This window comes from Rattus norvegicus, chromosome X, assembly GCF_036323735.1.
Source record: "Rattus norvegicus strain BN/NHsdMcwi chromosome X, GRCr8, whole genome shotgun sequence".
In the NCBI taxonomy this organism is placed as follows: Eukaryota; Metazoa; Chordata; class Mammalia; order Rodentia; family Muridae; genus Rattus; species Rattus norvegicus.
Genome location: NC_086039.1, coordinates 58,248,777 through 58,272,789, shown reverse-complemented (window position 1 = coordinate 58,272,789; position 24,013 = coordinate 58,248,777).

Here is a 24,013-nt window from a genome sequence, read left to right as displayed (position 1 = left end):
CCTGTTTTAAGATTTTAAAGTACCATCTAAAATGCTGATGGCTCCTAAATGTGTTTCTCCACCACTTGGTGCATCTGTACCATTATTAAAGCACACAACCAGGAACTTGTTATGTAAAAGTGGTTGTTTTCTCATTATCACTTCTCTTTTTCCTATGGCACAAGTGCTGGATCACAGCCCTTTCTTCTTGAATCAGTATGAGTACATTCCTGAAACTCAATGGAAACATCCATTAACAAGAATATTATTCACTTGTTTCAGGAAGCAAGGGACTAAGGCCTCCTAATATCCTGTGAGGTATCTCATTGTCATCAAGCCAGTTGATACACAGTGTTAGCTGACATCATTCTAATCGTAATATTATCAGTAGAAACAAGCTTGAAGCATCCAGGTAAGGTGACTTAGACTCTTTATATATATAAATTATATGGAGTAATTAATTTTGATTTTTCTCTCTAGCTGCTGGGTTTGGGGCTAATTTACTATTCTACCAATATTATTACTCAGTCACTTTTATTCCTTACTGCATAATAAAGTCTCTAAATATTATTGCCCAAATCTCTCAAGAATCTACTGTTTATTTTGCATATACCATTTTTTTTTCTATTTAATTCCTAATCAACTCTGTTTTGGATTAGTGGGAAGAGTCAGAGTACAGAGAAAAAATATGTTTAAAAAATCTATAAAATTCTCAAAGAACTAAAAAAAAAATGATCTCATGAAGTCACTGTTTTAATAACTGGGTTTTAAATAGCTCCATTGCATAAATGTACCATATTTTCTTTATTCATTTCTCTGTTGAAGAACATCTGAGCTCTTTCAAGCTTCTGATTAGTATAAATAATGTTGCTATGAACATAGTGGAGTATGTGTCCTTGTTATATATTGGAACATAATTTGGGTATATGCTAAGGAGTGGTATAACTGTGTCCTCAGGTAGTAATATGTCCAATGTTTTGTGGAACTTCCAGACTGATTTCTACAGAGGTGGTACCAGCTTGCAATCCCACCAACAACAGAGAAATGTTCCTCTTTCTCCACATCCTCTCGCGAGCATCTGTTGTCACCTAAAGTTTTGATCTTAGCCATTCTGACTGGTGTGAGGTGGAATCTCAGGGATATTTTAATTTGCATTTCCCTGATGATGAAGGATGTCGAACATTTCTTTAGGTGCTTCTCAATATTCAATATTCCTTAGTTGAGAATGCTTTGTTTAGCTCTATACCCCATTTTTAATAGGGTTATTGGATACTCTGGAGTGTAACTTATTGATTTCTTTGTATGTATTGAATATTAGCCATCTATCTAATGTAGGATTTTTAAAGATTACTTCCCAATCTGTTGATTGACATTTTGTCCTACTGACAGTGTCCTTTGCCTTACAGAAGCTTTCCAATTTTATGAGGTCATATTTGCCTATTGTTGATCTTAGACCACAAGCCACTGGTGTTCTGTTCGGGAAAATTTCCCCAGTGCCCATGTGTTCAAGACTCTTCCCCACAGTCTTTTCTATTAGATTCAGTGTATCTGGTTTTATGTGGAGGACTTTGATACACTTGGCTTGGGCATTGTACAAGGAGATAAAAATGGGTCGATTTACATTCTTCTACCTGCTGACCTCCAGTTGAAAAAGCACCATTTGATGAAAATACTTTTTTTCTACTGTATGGTTTTAGATCATTTGTCAAAGATCAAGTGACCATGGTTGTGTGGGTTCATTTTGGGGTCTTCAATTCTATTCCTCTGATCTACCTGCCTGTCTTTGTATGTATAACATGTAGTTTTTTTTTTTTTTTTAATCACAATTGCTCTCTTTAGCTTGAAATCACCAATGGTGATTCCCACAGAAGTTCTTTTATTGTTGAGTATAGTTTTCCCTATCCTGGGCTTTAGGTTATTCCAAAACAATTTACAAACTAGTCTTCCTAACTCCATGAAAAATTGAATTGTAATTTTGATGGAGATTTTACTGAATCTGTAGACTGCTTTTGGCAAAATGGCCAATTTTAGAATATGAATCCTGCCAATCCATTGGCATGGGAGATCTTTCCATCTTCTGATTTCCTTCTTCAGAAACTTGAATTTCTTGTCATACAGCTCTTTCATTTGCTTTGTTAGAGTCACACCAAGGTATTTTATATTATTTTTGACTATTGTGAAGAATGTTGTTTCACTAATTTCTTTTTCAGCATTTTTACTCTTTGAGTAGAGGATTGCTACTGAGTTCTTTGAGTTAATTTTATATCTAGTCATTTTGCTGAAGTTGTTTATCAGGTGTAGGATACCATTGGTGGAATTTTGGGGGTCACTTAATTATACTACCATATCATATGCAAATAGTGACATTTTGACCTTCTTTTCAATTTATATCTCTTTGACTTAATTTCATTGTCTAATTACTCTGGCTATGATTTCAAGTACTATATTGAATAGGTAGGGAAAGAATGGGCAGCCTTATATAGTCCATGATTTTAGTAGATTGCTTCAAGTTTCTCATTATTTAGTTTGATATTGGCTACTGGTTTTTTTTTTTTGTATGTTGCTTTTACTGTGTTTAGGTATGGGACTCAAATTTCTGATCTCTCCAAGAAAAAAATTGAAAATGAAGGGGTGTTAAATTTTTTTCAAATACGTTCTTGACATGTAAGGAGATGAACATGTGCTTTACTTGAGTTTGTTTATATAGTGCATTACATTGATGGATTTCCATACATTGAACTATTCCTGCATCCCTGGGATGAAGCTTACCTGATCCTGATGGATGAACATTTTGATGTGTTCTTAGAATTGGTTTGTGAGAATTTTATTGATTATTTTTGCATTTGTATTCATGAATGAAATTGGTGTGAAGTACTCTTTCTTTGTTGGGTCATTGTGTGCTTTAGGTAAAAGTGTAATGGTGGCTTCATAGAAGGAATTGGGTAGTATTTCTTTCCTTTCCATTTTGTGGAATAGTTTAAAGAGTATTGGTATTAGGTTTGCTTTGAAGATCTGATAGAATTCTGCACTAAACCCATGTGGTCCTGGACTTTTTTTTTGTTGGGAGACTTTTAAGGACCCCTTCTATTACTTTAAGGGTTATGGGACTATTTCTATGGTATATCTGACCCTTATTTAATTTTGTTACCTGTTATCTGGCTAAAAACTGTCCATTTCCTCCAGATTTTGTTGAGTATAGGTTTGGTAGAAGGATCTGATGATATTTTTAATTTCCTCTGATTCTTTTGTTAAGTCTCCTTTTTCATTTCTGATTTTCTTAATTTGGATACTCTCTCTTTCCCCTCTGGTTAGTTTGGATAAGGGTTTAACTTTTTCTTTATTTTCTCCAAGAACCAACCTCTGGTTTTGTTGTTTCTTTATATAGTTCTTTTTTCTTCTTGTTTTATTTCAGATTTGAGAATGATTATTTACTGCATTCTACTCCTCTTGGGTGTATTTACCTCTTTTTATTCTAGAGCATTCATGTGTTCTCTTAAGCTGCTAGCATATGTTCTCTCCAGTCTGTTTTTGGAGGCCCTCAGAGTTTTCCTATTAATATCGCTTTCATTGCATCCCATAAAATGGCCTGGTATGTTATACTTTAATTTTCACTAACTTTTAAAATGCCTTTAATTTATTTTATAATTTCTTCTTTGACCAAGCTATCATTGAGTAGAACATTGCACAACTTCGATGTTTATGTGGGCTTTCTGTTGTTTTTGTTGGTATCAAGACCAGCTTTATTCTGAGGTAATCTTATAGGATGCAAGGGATTATTTCAATATACCTGTATCTGTTGATGTCAGTTTTTGTGACCAATTATATGGTCATTTTTTGAGAAGGCACTATGAGGTGCTGAGAAGAAGGTATATTATTTTGTTTTAGATAGAAATGTTCTATAGCTTAAATCCATTTGGCTCATAACTTCTGTTAGTTTGACTATGTCTCTGTTTAGTTTCTCTTTCCATCATCTGTCCATTGCTAACAGTGTGGCTTTGAAGCTCCCACTATTATTTTATGAGCTGCCATTTTCTTTGAGATTTAGTAAAGTTTCTTTTTGGCATGTAGGTGCCCTTGCATTTGGATGAAAAATTCAGAATTGATAGTTCATCTTGGTAGATATGTTTCTTTGATGAGTATGAAATTTCCTTATTTATGTTTTTTTTTAAAAAAAACCTTTTGGCTGAAAGTCAAAGTCATTCCATATTTGAATGGCTACTCCAGGTTTTTTGGGGTGACCACTTGCTTGGAAATATTTTTCTAGCCTTCTACTCTGAGATAATGCCTGTCCTTGTCACTGAGGTGTGTTTTCTGTATGGAACAAAATCCTGGGTCCTGTTTACCTACCCAGTCTTTTAGTTTATGTCTTTTTATTGTGGAATTGAGTCCACTGATGTTAAGAGATATTAAGAAAGATGATTGTACTTTCCTGCTATTGTTGTTGTTAGAAGTGGAATTAAGTTTGTGTGGCTCTCTTCTTTTGGGTTTGTTGCAAGATGATTAATTTCTTGCTTTTGCTAAGGTGTAGTTTCCTCCTTGTGTTGGAGTTTTCCACCTATTGTCTTTTGTAGGGATGGCTTTGTGTAAAGATACTGTGTAATTTTTTTGTCATGGAATATCTTGGTTTCTCTATTTATGTTGAGAGCTTTGCTGGGTATAATAGCCTGGGATAGCATTTGTGTTTTCGTAATGTCTACATGACATCTGCCTAGGATCTTCTGGCTTTAAGGGTCTCTGGTGAGAAGTCTTCTGTTATTCTGATAGATCTGCCTTTATGTTACTTGACCATTTTAAACCCTTCATGCTTTTATTATTTTTTTCCTATATTGTTCATTTGGTGTTTTAATTATTATGTGACAGGAAGACTTTCTTTTCTGAAATAGTCTATTTGGAGTTCTGTAGGCTTGTATGTTCATGGGCATATCTTTGTTTAGGTTAGGGAAGTTTTCTTATATAATTTTGTTCAAGATATTTACTGGCCCTTTAATGTGGACATCTTAGTTCTCTTCCATATCTATTATCCGTAGACTTTGTCTTCTTTTTGGGTTCTGAATTTCCTGGATGTTTTGGGTTAGGAGCTTTTTGCATTTTGCATTTTCTTGGACTGTTGTTTCAATGTGTTCTGTGGTATCTTCTGTACCTGGGAGTCTTTCTTCAATCTCTTGTATTGTGTTATAATGCTTACATCTAGGACTTTAGATTTCTTTCCTAGGTTTTCTATCTTCAGGGTTGTCTCTCTTTGTTATTCCTTTATTATTTTTTTTTCATTTTTAGATCTTGGATAGTTATGTTCAATTCCTTTGCCTGGGTTTTTTATCCTTTAATTCTTTAAGGGATTTTTGTGTTTCCTCTTTAAGGGTTTTTACTTGTTTACCTGTGTTTTCTTATATATCTTTAAGGGAATTATTTATGTCCTTTTTAAAGTCCTCTATAGTCAACATGAGATGTGATTTTAAATTCAAATCTTCCTTTTCTAGTGCTGGTGTGTTTGGATATCCAGTATTTGCTTTGATGAGAACTGTGCTCTAATGATGTCAAATGGCCTTGGTTTCTGATGCTCAGATTCCTTAATTTGCCTCTCTGCATCAGGTTGTCTCTGGTGTTTGCTTGTCTTGCTGTCTCTAACTGGACAGCCTGTGAGCCTGTTATATTAGGTTGTCAAAACTCCTGGGAGACCTGCTCTCTCCAGATGGGATTTGGGTCTGTAGAGCTATACCAAAGTTTCACCTTCAGGGCAGTCAGATGGTGACAGAAAGGAGCTTTTCACCAGTTACTGTATGGACCCTGAGCTCTTTGGTCTCATGCCAGTTCCCTCTTTTGCCAGTTACTGGAACAAAAATATTCCTCTCACCTGTGGACTTAGGGGTGTCAGCACTCAAGGGAGACCAGCTCTCTCTGGGCAGAATTTGAGTCTGGAGAGGTATGCCACAAGGTTAACTCTGAGGCATGCAGAAGGAGACTGGAAAGAGCATCTACAGTCCTTTTTAAACTGCCTTAAATTTATAATTTTATATGGCAGCATTTTATTTCATCATAATCTTATTCCACACCATTAACAGCCATATGCCATAGCACTACTGGGAAAGATGGTGATCACATAACTTTGAGCTTTCCTCCTCCTACATGTTGGTATAGTTGGTTTGAGATTTACCCTTTCTATCAAAACTGATTATTTCATCAGATTGGTCACTACTTTTTCAGCAGATATGCTTGAGTCTACAGTACTCCTGCCTGAAGCTTCCAAGGATAAATTTTCATTATTATTTTCATGTAAAGTTTTCTAAGGGCATCCAACCATTGAACTGATTATGGGGTCCACATTGGAGGAGTTAGAGAAAGGATTGAAGGAGTTGAAGGGGTTTTCAACCACATAAGAACAACAATATCAACCAACCAGAGCACCCAGGGACTAAACCACCATCCAAATAGTATATATGGATAGACCCACGGATCCAGCTGCATATGTAGCAGAGGATGGGCTTATTGGACACCAATGGGAGAAGTCCTTGATCCTGCCAAGGCTGGACCCTCAGTTTAGGGGAATGTTAGGGCAGGGAGGCTGGAAGGGGTGGGTAAATGGGTGGGGGAACACCCTCATAGAAGAGGAAGGGAGACATGATAGGTGGTTTATGGACAAGATTCTGGGAAAGGGGATAATGGGATAACATTTGAAATGTGATTTTCCAAAAAAGATAATGAAATATAGTATCAAAAACCTCCTTGTATTTAATGTTACAAAAAATAACAACTCTAGAATTTTATGTAACACCAAATATAACAATATTTTCCCATTTCTTTAATTAAAAGTTTGAATTAAACAAATGTTATAATATTTGATGTCCAAAATATTATCGATCTGACTGTCAAGTATTGTACAGGTATTTCTATATCTTCAGTGCATACAAAAATGCCTTTTATGTTATATACTACAAAAATCCTGGTTTTGAAAGATAGATCAAACACTGACACTGATGACCTGAGTTTGACTCACAAAACCCACATGTTGGAAGGAGGGAACCAAGTCCATCATGTTTTCTTATGTCCACTGTGAGACTTGGCTCTCACAATCACAAAAGGGCATATATAGACATAATAAATGTAAAGTATAAAATTCTTTGAATGCTGTTGAGCTGAATCAAGAAATAATTTACACTACCAATTCATTAACATAACAAGTATAGGTTATTAAGGGCTTACTCTTTTTCATCTAAGGTTTATTTCATTTGTGGTTCAATAATTGAAGAAAAATCCATTCAAGAGATAAAATGGTATTTTTGTTTTGTTGTTTTTGTTTTGAGACAGGGTTTCTTTGTGTGGCCTTGGCCTTCAGACTGTCCTTAAACCAAGGGACATCCTTGTATTTGCCTTCTGAATTCTGGAACTAAAGGCATGCACCATCATCATCCGGCCCAGATAACATTTAATATATAGTATTTTACATCTTACTTAGGTCATCAACAAATATGAATGATACTTACCATGATTAAATACATAGTAGCTAGTGAAATAAATCTATAATAGCTGAGAATAATAAATATAAATGATGTAATCTGACTTAGCTGTTACACTAAAATAGCCGAATCTTAATAATTTGGTAAGTACAGACATTTTTTTCTCTTAGTTACAGAAACCAGAAGTTCAGTCATTAGATTCAGTGTATAACAAAACCATTTCTTCTTCTAAGATGGCACCTGAATAAGATATCCTGATCACCCAGAGTGCCCATGGACTAAACCACCAACCAAAGAGTACACATGAAGGGATCCATGGCTCTACCTGCATATGTCACAGAGGATGGCCTTGTTGGGCATCAGTGAGATAAGAATCCCTTGGTCCTGCCAAAGCTCAATGCCCCATTATAGGGTAATGTCATGGCAGGGAGGTGAAAAGGGTTGTGTGGTTGAGTGGTGGAAAACCTTCATAGAAGAAGGGGGAGGAGGGATGTGATAGAGAGTTTTTGAATGGGAGACCAGGAAAGGGGATAGCATTTGAAATGTGAATAAATAAATAAATAAATAAATAAATAAATAAATAAATAAATAAATATCCAAAAAATACAAAAAAGAGGGGTTGCTGTTCATTCCCACATTGTAAGACACAGAAAGACCAAGGAGTTTACTTAATAATAGTATTAACTCATATACTAGCTTCATCTTCATGTATTATTCTTTTTATGATGCTACCACTTTCTAAGACTGACACATTGGTGGTTGATTTCACATTTGATTTAGGAGACAGACTGAAATTGTAGCAACAACTAGATGTGAAATACTTTCTAAAGAGAAAGCAATAGATGTTAAATCATTTACTCAAAACTGTGTCCAAAGTATGCCGAAGTTGTTTCATTTCCTTTTTATTAAGTCTCAGCTGTTGTTATAACAAGCAGGATAATGTGTAGGTATGGGTGAATAAAAAATAAATATGAAACTTGGCTCAGGAAGAGAGTCATAATTGGCAGTAATGGAAAAACCAGTTTAATTAGTATATAAAATTATGGTTGATAGAGTTCAAAAAATAAACTAATAGTTGAATAGGGATAGCAAGTATTTTTGCTAATTTCTAGCTATCACATAAGTCCACTTAATAGTGTTTTTGCTGGCTACTAATACAAATTAACTTATTATTGTAGCATGCTCTTTTAAAAAACTAAAAATAAAGCAAATGACTCGATTATGTTTAATTCTGGGAAAAATAAAGACTTAATTAGAAATGAATTTATCAAATATGGTTATTTGAAGAATGTAAGCCTTTAATCCTGGTGAATATCTTTGATCCCAGCACTTAGAAGGCAGAGGAAGGCATATCTCTGTGGCCAGCCTGTTCTACATAGGGAGTTTCAAGACAGCTAGGGCTACATAGTGAGACACCTCTGTCAAATAACAAAACCAACAAACAAAAATAATTTATGAAGGAAGGATGTAAAAGTATGTAGTTTCTATCTGTGGATTTTGGAATCTAAATAAAAAGTTAAACTGACTGCATTTGTGAGGGTAGAAATTAACTTCCTTTCACTAAATAAGTGTACCATTGGGACTTAAGCATGATACTAATGAGAAAGTTACAGGTGAATGCCACATTAATGCTGATTTAAATGTCTGAACCTATTAATATTTTAATACTTTCTATTTTCTATGTCTTCCTAAAACATTCATAAAGATTGTGGAATTTGTGGATCTATTTACTATATTTCCAACTTTGTAATAAAATTCACTTTTACAATAAATTTTCTATTATGTGAAATTTCTTTTGAACTTTGAGTTGTTTGCTTTGATATTTACAGATATCTGTTATTTTTGTACATTACTTACTAATTTTGCAATTTTATATTTTTATTTAATCATTTTTTTACAGTTCACACTTTTTCCATCTCCTGGTCCACCCTCTTACTTTTTCCATCTCATACTTCCTCTCCAGCCCCACCCCAGTCTGCAAAAGTATGTCACTCTCACACACTCCCACCCCACAAGATCTACCCACTCCCTAGGGCCTCCCGTCTCTTGAGGGTTTGGTGTTTCTTCTCTGACTGAGTCCAGATCTGGCATTCCTCTGCTATATAAATGTTGGGGGCCTCATATCACGTGGTGTATTCTGTTTAATTGGTGATTCAGTGTCTGACAGATCTCAGCATCCAAGTTAGTTGAGACTGCTGGTCTTTTATAAGGTCTCTCTCCTCCTCAGCTTCTTCAAGCTTTCCCCTGATTTAATCACAGGGTTCAACTGCTTATGTCCATGTGTTGAGTTTAAATATCTGCATCTGACTCTTTCAGTTACTCATTGAGTTTATTAGATGAAAAACATGATAGGCCTCTTTTGTGAGCACATCAAAGCATCAATAGTAGTGTCAGGCCTTGGGGCCTCCCATTGAGGTGGATTCCAATTTGGGCTTTCCAATGGACCTCCTTTCTCTCAGGCTCTTCTCAATTTCTTCCCTGCAGTTCTTTCAGAAAGGAACAATTCTGGGTCAGAGTTTTTGACTGTGAGTTGGAAACTCATACCTCTTCTAGACGCCCTGTCTTTCTACTAGAGATGGGCTCTACAAGTTCCCTTTCCTGACTGTAGGATATTTCATCTAATGATCCTCCCTTTAATTCCTGAGAATCTTTCACCTCCCAGGTCTCTGGTATATCCTAGAAGATCTGTCCACTCCTACCTCCCAACGATTCCTATTTCCATTATTTCTGCTCTCACTTGGGACTTTATTCCTGTTGAGTCCACTCAAAACATGATGATGTTCCCGTCTTCCCCTCCAAGTCCCCTTTTCCAGCCAGTTTCCTCCCTACCATTTTTCCAACTTTATTAAATTGGGTATTTCTGATTAACATTTCAAATGTCATCCCCTTTCCCGGTTTGCAGGCCAACATCCCCCAAAACCATCGCCCTCCCCTTTTATATGGTTGTTCCCATCCGCATCCTCCCCCCCATTACTGCCATTCCCCTAAAAATACCGTTCACTGGGTGTCCAGCCTTGGAAGGACCAAGGGCTTGCCCTTCCACTGGTGCCATTACTAGGCTATTCAGTGCTGCCTATGCAGTTGGAGCCCAGGGTCTGTCCATGTATAATCTTTGGGTAGTGGCTTAGTTCCTGGAAGCTCCGGTTGGTTGGCATTGTTCATACGGAGTTTGAAGCCCCTGCAGCTCTTTTGGTTTTTCTTTGATTCCTTTAATGGGGATCCTGTTCCCAGTTGAGTAGGTTGCTGCTGACATTCACCTATGTATTTGCCGTATTCTGACTGTGTCTCCGGAGAGATATACATCCTGTTCGTGTCAGTCTGCACTCCTTTGCTTCATCAATCTTATATAGTTTGGTAGCTGTATATGTATGGGCCACATGTGGGGCAGACTCTGAATGGGTGTTCCTTCTGCCTCTGTTCTAAATTCTGCATCCCTATTCCCTGCCAAGGGCATTCTTCTTCCCCTTTTAAAGAAGGAGTGAAGCATTTGCATTTTGATCATCCTTCTTGAGTTTCATGTGTTCAGTGCGCCTAGGGTAATTCAAGCATTTGGGCTAATAGCCACTTATCAATGAGTGCATACCATATGTGTTTTTCTGTGATTGGGTTACCTCACTCAGGATGATATTTTCCAGTTCCATCCTTTTGCCTATGAATTTCATAAGGTCATTGTTTTTGATAGCTGAGTAATATTCCGTTGTGTAGATGTACCACATTTTCTGTATCCATTCCTCTGTTGAAGGGCATCTGGGGTCTTTCCAGCTTCTGGCTATTATAAATAAGTCTGCTATGAACATAGAGGAACACGTGTCTTTGTTATATGTTGGGGCATCTTTTGGGTATATGCCCAAGAGAGGTAGAGCTGGGTCCTCAGGTAGTGCAATGTCCAATTTTCTGAGGAACCTCCAGACTGATTTCCAGAATGGAGGTAACAGTCTGCAATCCCACCAAAAATGGAGGAGTGTTTTTCTTTCTCCGCATCCTCAACAGCATTTGCTGTCACCTGAGTTTTTGATCTAGCCATTCTCACTGGTGTGAGCTGAAAGCTCAGGGTTGTTTTGATTTGCATTTCCCTTATGACTAAAGATGTTTTTTGATAGGGTTATTTGTTTCCCTGCAGTCTAACTTCATGAGTTCTTTGCATATTTTGGACATAAGTTCTTTATCAGTTGTAGGATTGGTAAAGATCTTTCCCCAATCTGTTAGTTGCCATTTTGTCCTAACAACTGTGTCCTTTGCCTTACAGAAGCTTTGTAGTTTTATGAGATCCCATTTGTCGATTCTTGCTCTTAGAGCATAAGTCATTGTTTTGTTCAGGAAATTTTCTCCAGTGCCCGTGTGTTTGAGATTCTTCCCCACTTTTTCTTCTATCAGTTTGGGTGTATCTGTTTTGATGTGGAGGTTCTTGATCCACTGGGACTTAAGCTTTGAACAGGGTGATAAGAATGGATCAATCGGCATTCTTCTAGATGCTGACCTCCAGTTGAACCAATACCATTTGCTGAAAATACTCTTTTTTCATTGGACAAATTTGGCTCCTTTGTCAAAAATCTAGTGATCATGGGTTCATGGGTTCATTTTTGGGTCTATAATTCTATTCCACTGCACTATCTGCAAGTCTCTGTACCAATACCACACAATTTTTATTACTATTGCTCTGTAATACTGCTTGAATTCAGGGGTAGTGATTCCCCCGGAAGTCCTTTTATCATTGAGGATAGTTTTAGCTATCCTGGGTTTTTGTTATTCAAGATGAATTTGCAAATTATTCATCTGTCTAGCTCTATGAAGAACTGGATTGGAATTTTGATGGGGATTGCATTGAATCTGTAGACCTCTTTGGTAAAAAGGTCATTTTTACTACATTAATCCTGCCAATCCATGAGCATGGGAGGTCTTTTGATCTTCCGAGATCTTCTTCAATTTCTTTTTACAGAGTCTTGAAGTTCTTATCATACAGATCTTTTGCTTGCTTGGTTAAAGTCACACCGAGGTACTTTATATTATTTGGGGCTATTATGAAGGGTGTCATTTCCCTAATTTCTTTTCGGCTGGTTTCTCTTTTGTGTAGAGGAAGGCTATTGATTTATTTGAGTTAATTTTATACCCAGCCACTTTGCTGAAGATGTTTATCAGGTTTAGTGGTTCTCTGGTGGAACTTTTGGGATCATTTAAATATACTATCATATCAACTGCAAATAGTGATATTTCAACTTCTTCCTTTCCAATTTGAATCCCTTGATCTCTCTTTTTTTTTTTTTTTTTTTTTTTTTTTTTTGTCTTCTTGCTCTGCCTAGGAATTCGAGAACTATATTGAATAAGTAGGGAGAGTGGCCAGCCTTGTCTAGTCCCTGATTTTAATGGAATTGCTTCAATTTTCTCTCCATTTAATTTCATGTTACTTACTGGTTTGCTGTATATGGCTTTTACTATGTTTAGCTATGGGCCTGAAATTCCTGATCTTTCCAGGACTTTTATCATGAAGGAGTGTTGAATTTTGTCAAATGGTTTCTCAGTGTCTAATGAAATGATCATGTGTGTTTCATCTTTCTGGTATTTTTTTTATATAGTGGATTATTTTGATGGCTTTCCCTGCATACCGGGGATGAAGCCTACTTGATCAGGATGGATGTTTGTTTTGATGTCTTCTTGGATTTGGTTTACAAGAATTTTATTGAGTATTTTTGCATCAATATTCATACAGGAAATTGGTCTGAAGTTCTCTTTCTTTGTTGGGTCTTTGTGTCATTTAGGTATAAGAGTAATTGTGGCTTTATAGAAGGAATTTGGTAGCAATCCATCTGTTTCAATTTTGTGGAATACTTTGGATAGTATTGGTGTGAGATCTTCTATGAAGGTTTGTTAGAATTCTGCACTGAACCCATCTGGAACTGTGCTCTTTTTGGTTGGGACATTTTCTTTCTTTTTTTTTTTTAATTAACTTGAGTATTTCTTATATACATTTCGAGTGTTATTCCCTTTCCCGGTTTCCAGGCAAACATCCCCCTAATCCCTCCCCCTCCTCTTCTTTATGGGTGTTCCCCTCCCCATCCTCCCCCAACTGCCAACCTTCCCCCAACAATCTAGTTCACTGGGGGTTCAGTCTTAGCAGGACCCAGGGCTACCCCTTCCACTGGTGCTCTTACTAGGATATTCATTGCAACCTATGAGGTCAGAGTCCAGGGTCAGTAAATGTATAGTCTTTAGGTAGTGTCTTAGTCCCTGGAAGCTCTGGTTGCTTGGCATTGTTGTACATATGGGGTCACGAGCTCCTTCAAGCTCTTCCAGTTCTTTCTCTGAAAATCGATTTTATTCTATATTAGAATGGCTACTCAACCTTCCTTTTCAGACCATTTGCTTGGAAATTGTTTTTCAGCCTTTTACTGTGAGGTAATGTCTGTCTTTGTCTCTGAGGTGTGTTTCCTGTACGAAACAAAATGCTGGGTCCTCATTACATATCCAGTTTGTTAATCTATTTGATTTTATTGAGGAATTGAATCCATTGATGTTGAGAAATATTAAGGAATAGTGATTGTTGCTTCCAGTTATCTTTGTATTTAGAGTTGAGATTATGTTTGTCTGCTTGTCTTCTCTTTGTTTAGTTTCAAAATGATTAGTTTCTTGCTTTTTCTAGGGTGTAGCTTGCCTCTTTGTGTAGGGCTTTAGCATTTATTATCCTTTGCAGGGCTGGCTTTGTAGAAAGATACTGTGTAAATTTCATTTTGTCAGGGAATATCTTGGTTTTTCCATCTACATTTATTGAGAGTTTTGCTGGATACTGTAAGCTTGGCTGACATTTGTGTTCTCTTCGCGTCTGTATGACATCTGTCCAGGATCTTCTGGCTTTCATAGTCTCTGGCGAGAAGTCTGGTGTAATTCTGATAGATCTGCCTTTATATATTACTTAACATTTTTCCTTTCCTGCTTTTAATATTATTTCTTTGCTTTGTGCATTTGGTGTTTTGACTATTATGTGATGGGAGGAGTTTCTTTTCTGGTCCAATCTATTTGGAGTTTTGTAGGCTTCTTTTATGTTTATGGGCATCTCTTCCTTTGGGTTTGATAAGTTTTCTTCTAGATTTTGTTGAAGATATTTACTAGTCCTTTAAGTTGGGAGTCTTCACTCTTTTCTATATCTATCAGTCTTAGGTTTGATCTTCTCATGTGTCCTGAATTTCCTGCATGTTTTGAGCCAGTAGCTTTTTCTGTTTTACAATGTCTTTGATAGTTGGGTTGATGATTTCTATGGAGTCTTTTGCCCCTGAGATTCTCTCTTCTTTCTCTTGTATTCTGTTGGTGATGCTTGTATCTAAGGACCCTTGTCTCTTCCTTTGGTTTTCTACATCCAGGGTTTTCTCCCTTTCTGCTTTCTTTATTGTTCCAATTTTCTTTTTCAATTCCCTCACGTGTTTCATTGTGTTTTCCTATAATTCTTTCAGGGAGTTTTATGTTTCGTCTCTAAGGACTTCTACTTGCTTACTTGTGTTTTCCTGCATTTTTCTACGGGAGTGCTTTATGTCTTTCTTAAAGTCCTCCATCATCATGATCAAATGTGATTTTAAATCTAGATCTTGCTTTCTGGTGTGTTTGCATATTCAGTGTTTCTTTTGGTGGGAGAATTGGGCTCTAATGATGCCATGTAGTCTTGGTTTCTCTTGCTTGGGTTCCTGCGCTTGCCTCTTGCCTTCAAGTTGTCTCTGGTAATACCTTGTTTTGCTCTTTCTGACAGTGTCTTGACTTTCCTATAGGCCTGTGTGTCAGGAGTTCTGTAGACCTGATTTCCTGTTTTCTTTCATCCAGTTATGGGAAAAGAGTTTTCTTCTTTCAGGTGTGTAGTCATTCCTGTCCACTGTCTGTCAGCTGTCCCTGTGTTCATGAACCAGAAGGGCCTGCCCCTACTTGTCCTGGGTCCCTTTACACAGGGGACCCAGATGATGCTTTTCCTCCAGAGTCAGAAATGTGGGCAGAGAGTAGTCTCCTCTGGTTTCCCAGGTGTGTTTTCCCCTCTGAAGGTCTAGCTCTCCTTCCCACACGATTTGGTTGCAGGGAGCTGTTTGACCTGGTCAGTTCAGATCTGAGAGCAGTCTGGACTGCAGGCTTCCTATAGCTTGACTGCCCCTATCTTCCTGTGTCCAAAGGCCCTATACAGTTTTCTCTTGGGCCAGGAATATGGGCAAAGGTGGGCAGAAGTGGCAGTCTCTCCTGCCCTTAAGTCTTAGGATTGCCCACACATCTGGGTAATCAGCTCTCTCTCCCATGGTATTTGGGAGCAGGGAGCTTTGGGCCAGGATTAGAGAGGTTCTAGTGCCAGCTAGAAACTGGAAGTGTCTGGTCCCAGAGGAATTTTGCCTTTTTGTATCCTGAGTCCTCCAGACAGATCACTTGGAACAAAAAAGTTGGTCTTACCTCTGGTCTCGGGCCTGAAATTGCTCCTCAGGCCTGGGTTTCAGTTCTCTGTGAGGGCAGCAACCAGAAGGGCCTGGGTCCCTGTGCACAGGGGGCCCTGATGGCACTAAGTGTTTTCCTCTGGAGTCAGAAATGTGGGCAGAGAGTAGTCTCCTCTAGTTTCCTAGGAGTGTCTGCCCCTCTGAACATCTAGCTCTCCCCCCCCCCCACGCCATTTGGGTGCACTCCTTACCATTTTTAATGTTACATTTTCTTTTTGCTTTATTGGTGGTGGTAGAGACCAAACTAAGGCCTTGCTGCATGCTAGACAAATGCATTATCACTGCCTGGCCACCCCTATTTAAAATAATTAAAATACATTACTTCATTTACCCCTTTCCCTTTCCTCACTCTAATCCATCCTGTGCACCACATCCCTTTTGTTAAATTCATAGTCTCTTTTCTTCAATTATTATACATACATTTTAAAATAATAATTCTAATCATTCTGTGAGAATTTCATGGATATATACAATAAATTTTGATCATTTCTACTCTTCATCTCCGGCTGTCAAGGTCCTTGATCTCTTCTATGATCTCCCTAATTTGTCAACTTCAAGAGCTGATTTTTTTCCATGTGGAGAGGTTTAATGAGAGAAGAGTAGAAGAAGAGAGGAAAGACAGCCGGCTATGTGTACATGGAGGTGGGTAGTGGGGCAGGAACAGAGAAGAACAAAGAGGAAGAGGGGGAAAAGAGGGTAAGAGAGAGTAAGAGCACGCTGATTTTTTTTATATTTACTGGGTCCAAATAACCTTTCCCATATTCACTTGAGTGTTGGCCTATGCACTTGTGCATTTGCACCCTACGAGTCATTATACTCAGGAAGAAACAGACTCTCCTTTCCCTAGTCACCATGGAGCACAATTAACTCCTCTGCTAAACTTATTGCCTTGTAAGCCCCTTCTTGACCCTTGTTCTTTGCTTTTCTTGATGATCTTCTGCAGTTTTTGTGTATGCAGACATAGATAGTTATTGTGAATAGCATCAGCCATGTCCCTCATGCCCTTTCCAGAAGACAATGTTACACAGAAATCCACCTTTCACCATCATCTATATCTTACATCTTTTTCTATCCTCTCTTGCCATTGATTTTAGCTGAAAACCATAACTAGATGGTTAGTTTCCATTCTAAGCCTCCACACACTTAGATTGGAATACATAAAGAAATAAGTTTTTGAATTGGAAGTCTCCATCCTGCTGAGTAGTTTTAATGATGCTGGAAGGAGTTAGGCATGGTATTGGATGAGAAAAGAGATCAGTGATCTTAGCTTGCACTAGATACTGTGTACTAAAATATCTACCAGGCAGGCAAATTTTATGTATAATGTAATAATGATAATGTAAGATGAAAGTTATGGGAGTAACTGACCATATTCTACCAAGATTTGGAACCTAGGCTACAGTAAAAATAATCATATCTCCTCTTGTAAATATGGCCAAAACCTGATGGCTAGGAAGAACATATGCTCTAGGGAGGAATGGATAAATGTTATTTTGCCAAGGGATCATGTTGTCAAATTGCCTTCTAAATATGTATGTTTATACCCACAGATTTTTTGCTTCCTCCAACCTTAGACAAAGTATTTTCTTTTTGTAGTAGGCAACAGCTAATTTGGGGACTTTTAACTGGTTGAATTGCTAAAAATATGTGTAAGTATTTAGGCCTAAATGAAACATTTATAAATGCTGCTACATCCCAATGCTCAAGGAACATCGTGGTCAAAATTTTATGAGACAGAGTATAATTGCATTTTATAGACTGACCTTTGTCTTGCTCTGTAGCTTAAACAAAAATTGTACATGTAATCTTCTCTTTTTAGCAGCTCCAGTAGCTAGAATTTCAGTTTTGTATCACTAGTCTCAACTTTTCTAATATTCATCTATTCTGACACATGTCACTTTTTTTTAGAATAGCAAGTTTATTTTTACTTATGTTTCTAAAGGGAAAGTAAGTAGTGGTAAGAGATGTGTAACAATTGGAAGGAACGGATACAGGAGAACAAAGCTGTGAGCTCACATTTCAATTCACAGACCGGAAGCCAAGAGAGTGAACTGGAAGTAGAGAAAAGCAGTGACTTTCAAAACAGTGACTTACATATTCCATCAAGGTTGCTTATCCTAAATGGTTCATAACCTTCTTAAGTAGCACCATGAACTGAGGTCCAAGTGTTCAAATATACTAGCTTATGAGTGATTTTTCTCATACAAAACACAACAGTGTATCTTCTTTGGGATTATGTAATGTGCAAGTGTAAAATGTTTAGAAATTTATCTAGGGATAGGGGTTCCCAGCCTATATTACTCCAGGTGAGAACAAGTGGTACCTGCAACAGATACTGTGTTTCTCAGTCTCCTGTGTACCCAGATGCAGATGGGAATAATCAGGAGTTGATAATGGCAGTCTGCAGGCCTTCACTGAGCTGGGACTGGGTTGGAATCCTATTTAATTCCTAGTAAGTGCGAAATGTAAGGAGGAGCTGAAGAGAAGTCTTTTACTGGAGATAGAAGCACAGCTCTTCATAATAAAGTCCTTCACCTGCTGGCAATCACTGATGAAGGAGATGGCCCTTGCTTGTCTAAATTGTTTTATTCATGGGAGATGAGAATGCATACATCTTTCTCAGGAAGACCAGATATTAAAGATGTCTTAAAGGCAAGAATGTCCAGGAAGGGAAGCTCATTGGCTAAACATGTGGGGCTTATCTAGATACTTCATTAGCATGGAGAACTCTATTTTTTTCCTACGTGGCCAATTTTCATGGTCCTCTTAGTGGAATGTAAACATCAAGTACCCCAGGATAGGTAGTCTGGACAGAAGCTGCTTCTAATGCCTATCATTCTCAGTATTGAGATTTACCGAGGTTTTTCAAGTTTTTTTTCCTTTTTTTCTTTATTAACTTGAGTATTTCTTATTTACAGTTCGATTGTTATTCCCTTTCCCAGTTTCCCGGCCAACATCCCCCTAACTCCTTCCCCTCCCCTTCTATATGGGTGTTCCCATCCCCATCCTCCCCCCATTACCACCCTCCCCCAAACAATCACATTCACTGGGGATTCAGTCTTAGCAGGACCAAGGGCTGCTTCCCCTTCCACTGGTGCTCTTACTAGGCTATTCATTGCTACCTATGAGGTTGAAGCCCAGGGTCAGTCCATGTATAGTCTTTGGGTAGTGGCTTAGTCCCTGTAAGCTCTGGTTGGTTGGTATTGTTGTTCATATGGGGTCTCAAGCCCCTTCAAGCTCTTCCAGTCCTTTTTCTGATTCCTTCAACGGAGTTCCCGTTCTCAGTTCAGTGGTTTGCTGCTTTACCAAGGTTTTTAATCTGCTTCAAACTTAGTTGTTGTGCCAACGGGTATGGTTCTACTTGGCCCACTCCCCACTTCAACAGAATAGAGAAGACAGAAGAGAGAATCTCAGGTGTAGAAGATACTGTAGAATAAATCGATGTATTAGTCAAAGAAAATAAAAATTCTAAAAAGTTCATGATAGAAATCTTCCAGGAATTTTTGGACAGTATGAAAAGAAAAAAACTAAGAATGATAGCTATAGAAGGATAAGAAGGTTCCTAGTTCAAAAGCCCATAAAACATCCTCAACAAACCATAGAAGAAAATTTTCCTAATCTAATGAAAATGATGCCTATAAATGTATAAGGGGCTTACAAAACACCAAACAGGTTGGACCAGAAAAGAAACACTCCTCTACTACATACTAATTTAAACACTAAATATAAGGAACAAAGAAAGATTTTTAAAAGCAGCAATGGGGAAAAAACCCAAATAACATATAAAGGGAGACCTATCAGAGTTATATCCAATTTTTTCATTTGAAACTCGAAAAGCTAGAAGAGTGTATGCTGAGAGATCTTATAGACCTGAAACAAACAAAGAAACAAACAAACAACAACCCCCCCCAAAAAAACAAGAAAAAACCGAAAGATGTCACTCCAGACTACTATACCCAGCAAAACAAAATATTTCATCACTAAGAATGGTTAGGGTTAAGATATTCCATGAGAAAACCAAATTTAAACAATACCTTACTACCAGCTCAGTCTTAAAAAGAGGCTACTAGAAGAAAACTTCAAACCCAATGGCAAACTATATTAAGAAAACACAAGAAATAAATTCACACCACTAAAACCAATAGAAAAGAAATATACATGCACACACACACACACACACACACACCAAAAAAAAAAAAAAAAGAAAAAACCAGCACCAACATCAACATAACAGGGAGTAACCATATCTCTCAACATCAATAGACTCAATACTGCCACCCCAGTAAAAAGACACAGGGTGGTTACTGATTTATTTAATGTAATTGTATATCCAGCCACTTTGCTGAAGGTGATTTTTAGCTGTAGGACTTCTCTGGTAGAATTTTAGGGGTTACTTATGTAGATTATCATATCACATGCTAATAAAAGTACTTTGATTTCTTCCTTTCAAATTTGAATCCCCTTCATCTCCTTAAGTTTTTTTTTATTACTCTAGCTAATGTTTAAAGTTATTGAGGAGATATGGGTATATTGGATATCCATGTCTAAACCCCAATTTGGTGGAAATGCTTTAAACTTCTTTCCATTTAATTTGATGTTGGCTACTGACTTCATATGTATTGTCTTTATTCTGTTTATGCCCCTTGTATTCCTACTCTCTCCAAAACTGCTATTGTGAGGGGTGTTGCATTTTTTCAAATATTTTTCAGTGTCTAGTGAAATGATCATGTTTTCTTTTTCTTTCAGTTTGCTTATATGATGAAATACATTGACAGATTTCCATACCTTCATCCCTCAGGGGAAGCATACTTGGTGATGCTGGATGAAGTCTTTCATATGTTCTTAGATACATTTTGGGAACTGTTTCTTCAGTATTTTCTCTTCAATTTTCATAAGGAAAAGATGCTTGAAATTTTCTTTCTTGGTTACGCTTCTGTGTGACTTAGGTAGCAGGGTTACTATGGCCTGATAGAATAAGTTTGGCAGTCTTTCTTCTGTTTCTACTTTGTGTAAAAGTTTGAGGAGTATTGACATTAGCTATTCTTTGAAAGTCTAGCCAAATTCTGCCCTAAAACTTTTGGTCAAGGGCTTTTAGGCTTTTGTTGCTGTTGTTGTTGTTGTTGTTTCTGCTGTTGTTGTTGATGTGAGATATTCAAAGACTGCTTGTACTTCCTTAGGGTTATAGGACTATTCACTATTTGGATAGTTTGACTGATCTTTATTTAGCTTTGGTAATTGATATCTGTCTACAAAACATCAATCTCATTTATATTTTTCAATTTTGTGGAGTACAGTCTATTGAAACAAGACCTAATAGTTCCTTGAATTTTTCCAGTTTCCCATGTTATGTATCCCTTTCCCTTTCTGTTTGGTTAATTTGAATATTATCTCTGAGCCTTTTATTTACTGTGGCTAGGGGTTGGCCTATCTTATTGATTTTCTCAAAGAACCAACTCGTAGTTTCTTTGATTCATTGCACTGGATGAGAAAGGAGTTACAGAAAAAGTACTCTTCTGAAAAGCCACAAATAATATAATTATAACCATGCAAGTGAAGGGCCTGTACAACAAGAAATTAAATCCCTGAAGGAAAAAAAAAGAATAGAAAAAAAAAAAAAACAAGGAAGGTATCAGAAAAACCTTCCTTGCTCATAGATAAGTAGGATTAACAGTAAAAATGACAATCATTCCAAAAGCAATGTACAGAATCAGTGCAACCCTAATCAAAATACCAACACAATTCCTCACAGATCTTGAAAGAAAAAAATTCAACTTCATAGGGAGAAACAAAGAAACCAGAATAATCCAAATAATCCTTAACAACAAAAGAAGTTCGGAAGTTATCATCATCTCTGACTGAAAGTAGTACTACAGAGCAATAAAAAAACTCTGATAAATTAAATTTCATTGAATTCTAAGAAATAAAATCACTAAAAACACTACCTTTTTGACAAAGAAGCCAAAACTTTACAATGGAACAGGAAGGGCATTTTTATTTTCAATATATGGTGCTGGACTAACTGAATGTGTACATATAGGAGAATGTAAATTGATCCATGTGTCCATGCATGTCACTCTGCACAGAACTCAAGTCCAAATGCATAAAAGAGCTTAGTGTAAACTGAATGTAATAGAAGAGGAAATGGGAAATAGCCTTGAATACATTGGCGCAGTATTCAACTTCCTGAACAGAACAAAAAATGCGACCACATGAACACTGCAAAGCTTCTTTAAGGCAAAGGCCACTGTGAATAGGAAAAAATTTCAGCCTACAGGTTATGAAAAGATCTTCATTAATCCTACAAAGACCGAGGGCTTATATCCAAAATATATAAAACAAATCAAGTGGTTAGATTTCAAAAAACAAATAACCCAGTCATAACTGGGGTTCAGAGGTAAACACAATTTTCAACAGAAGAATATCAAATTGCTGAGAAGCAATTAAAGAAAGGTTCAATATCCTCATTCATCAGGGACATGTGTTCCTCTATGTTCATAGCAGCTATATTCATAGTAGCCAGAAACTGGGAGCAAAGCAAATATCCCTCAACTGAAGAACGGTTGCAGAAAATGTGGCACATATAAACAATAAACTAATATTCAGCTATTTTTTTTAAAAAAGGACATAATATATTTCACAGGCAAATAGATGGAAATAAAAAACATCATCCTGGGCTGTTATACAGACCTCCAGACACAAAACATGCCTGAAGAAAGCTGGTCTCACTCTTAAACTTATAGGCCACAGGTAAAACCCCGCTTTTGTATCACTAATGGTCCGAAGAGGGACCCACAAGGAGCACACAAGCCATAGGAACCACCTAGCAGCTTGGGACAGGATACTTCCTGTCTCCATCTGTAACCAGAGATAAGGCTGTTTCATACCCCTCTGGATACAAAACCTGCTAGAAAGAAATAGTCTCCCAAGAGTGCTCTCACTCCTAAGCCAACAGGTGAGACCCCATTTTCACACCATTAACTGTCCAAAGAGGGACACTCCAGGAGCACAAATGGTCAGAAACCACTGAAAAGCCTGGGAGAGAATCAGTCTTATATCTGTATGCACTCAGAGATAAGGTCCCATAGCCCTCCAGACCCAAAGCCTGACCTCCCAGGTATGTAATCACTCTTAAATTCACAGACTCACAGGCCTACAGTAGGGACAAGCTCCAGTCACAGACAGCTAGACTAAAAATCATTAGAGATAAACAGATGGCAAGCTCAAGAACCTAAGCAACAGAAACCAAGACTATTTGGCATCATCAGAACCCAATTCTCACACCACATCAAGATCTGGATATCCCAACACACTGAAAAAGCAAGATTTGGATTTAAATTCACATCACATGGTGATGATAGAGGACTTTAAGAAGGACACTATAAATAACTCCCTTTAAAAAATCCCTTGAAGAACTACTGGAAAAAAAAAAACAACAGACCAGGAAAGGAAATGAACACAACCATCAAGGAGTTAAAAATGAAAATAGAAACTATAAAGAAAGCACAAAGGGAGACAAGCCTGGAGATTGAAAACCGAGGGAAGAGATCAGGAGTCATAGATGCAAGCATCACCAACAGAATACAAGAGAGGGAAGAGAGAATCTCATGAGCAGAAGATACCATAGAAAATGTTTACACAACTGTCAAAGATAATGTAAAACAGAAAAAGCTCCTAACCCAAAACATACAGAAATTCAGAGATATAATAAGAAGATCAAACCTAAAGATAATTGGTAAAGAAGAGTGTTACAACTCCCAAATTAAAGGGCCAGTAAATATCTTCAACATAATTATAGAAGAAAACTTCCCTAACCTAAAGAAAGCGATGCCCATAAACATACAAGAACCCTATAGAACTCCAAATAGATTGGACTGGAAGAGAAATTCTTGCATCATATATTAGTCAAAACACCAAATGCATAAAACAATGAAAGAATATTAAAAGCACTAAAGGAAAAATGTCAAGTAACATAAAAGGCAGACTTATCAGAATTACACCAGGCTCCTCACCAGACTGTGAAAGTCAGAAGATTCTGGACAGATATAATACAGACCCTAAGAGAACACAAATGCCACCCCAGGCTACTATATCCAGCAAAACTCTCAATTAATATTGAGGCAGAAACCACGGTATTCC